Genomic DNA, 2,457 nt, shown 5'->3' on the forward strand with positions numbered 1-2,457 from the left:
ATCTGAAGCATTAAGGCTTTAATAATATTTAAAGAAAAATAATTTTAATAATAATAATAAATATTTTAAACAAAATTAGAAAATTATTTAACTTTAATTTTATTAATAAAAATTATAAAAAATCTTATATTATATAACTAAGAACAGGAAATTAATTTTAATTTATTTTCTATCCTACTGGGGTTGGTGTATTGCATATGTGATTCCTTTAGGATTCCCGTGATTTATATGGGGCTGATTTCTTGGCATGAGATATAATAGTATTAATTTTCAGGATACAGTATTTTCTTCTAATTTAAAACTTATTTATCTTAAAATTTAATAGTATGTAGTTATACCAATTAATTTTAAGAATTTTAATTTATAAAAAGATTAAATAATTTTATATAATGTAATAATAATACAAAGTTAATAAGTTTTATTAGAATTCTATTCTAATTTTTACTTTATAAGAATTTATGACTAATATAGTTCTACTAGTATTATATTTATTAGAATTTTAATAAGTATAGATATTATATAAAGTATATTATATTACTCTATAATCTGTATATAGAATTAAATATTTAATTATCTCTTAATCTTATATAGCTATTATATTATAAAGAATATAATATTATTAAATTCTAATATAATATAGAAAAATTAATATTATTGAATAAATATTCTTCCCCGAAATCTTATTTCTAAATAAAATATATATAAAATAATTAGCTGCTGGTATAAGTTACTAGAAATTATAATTAATTATATAATAATTTTTAATAATTACTAATTAAAATAAATTATAAGTATTCTATTATATTATATATAATAGTTATACTAGTATTTACATACTACTATAAAATTATATTTAAGAAAATAATAAGAGAATAACTGTCTGAAGCTTATATTATAATTATTTATTATTAAATAAAAAATTATTACAGAGTAATTATTATTATCTAGATAATTAATTATTATTAAATTATATTTTTCTAATATAATTTATTCTGTATTCCTAATAATAATCTTCCTGAAATATTCTGGTATATTAATAGTAAAATAAAACTAGTTATATATTAATTATATATTAATTATATATCCAGAGATATGTAAACTTATTTAAAATTTTTATTAAATTTAAATTATCTTCTATATCTTCTTTATCTTATTATATATTTCTAGAATTTCTAGAATAATATTAGTAATCTTCTTGATTATTTTCAGGATTATAAAAATTTTCTCCAGTACTTTGACTAAGAAATCTAGAAATTTAAAAATATTTTCTGCAGTGAAAAAAACAGACTTTTTTTTATAAAAAATTATAATAACCAAAATAAGAATAATTATAATAATAATAATAGTTATAAGACTAGCAGGTATAATAATAGATATAATAGCAGATATAATAACTAATTAAAATAATATTAATAAAAGAACTAGTTAGAAATATAATAATATTAGTAAATCTTAATAAAATAAAATAAGATAAAGAAATTAAAAGAGATAAAAAAAAAAAAAGAAAAAGAAAAAAAGAAAAAAATAATTTTTATTTATATAATTTTAAATAAGTCTTTATGGTGCTGCGGGGCCGCAGTAAATAATATTAATAATAATATAAGAATAAAGCTATTCAGATAATTATTCTAAAAATATATATAAATAATAAAATAGAATAATAGAATAATAAAATAGAAAATATCTAAGATTTAAATCTAATTATTTATTTTTTTTAATATTATTATAATTATCAGAGCTATGTTATTATTAATAATATTAAATTATAATTATAATAATATCTAGCTTCTTAGCTTTTAATATTTCTTAATAATAGTATTATTATTATTATTATTATTATTATTACTACTACTAGTACTACTGACTACTGACTAGTACTAAATATAGTAAGTATTAATAATAATATTAATTATATTTTAATTACTAAAAGAGTTTATATAATAATAAGACTAATATTTAATTCTTTATTAAATATATATTATATGCACAGTGTCTATAATAGATAATATAATATAAATATAAAAATAATAAAATCTATTATTTATTTTTATAATCTCTCTTATTCTATCTAAATATTTCTACTATTTTAAATATTACTATTTTAAATCAGAGAATAATAAATACTAGTCTTTAAATAATTTTAAAGTAGGACTTATACCAGTCTAAAATTATTAATAAATTATATTTATTTTTACTGGTCTCCTGCAGTCGGGGATTTTTTTTTTATAAATAATTTTTTCTATAATTAACTGTCAGCTAGTAAAAATATTATAATAATTATAATTAAATATTATTAGCAGAATAACTATCTTAAATTTTTTTTAAAATAATTTACTAAAGTTCTTATCTGTAATAAATAATAATATATATTTATATTTATTAAATTATTTTATTAAAATAGTTTTCCCCTCAGGCTAGAAGATAATTTAGTAATAATAATATTAATTAAATTTAAAG

This window comes from Aspergillus tubingensis (genome assembly GCF_013340325.1).
Source record: "Aspergillus tubingensis WU-2223L DNA, scaffold_4, whole genome shotgun sequence".
Classification (NCBI taxonomy): domain Eukaryota; kingdom Fungi; phylum Ascomycota; class Eurotiomycetes; order Eurotiales; family Aspergillaceae; genus Aspergillus; species Aspergillus tubingensis.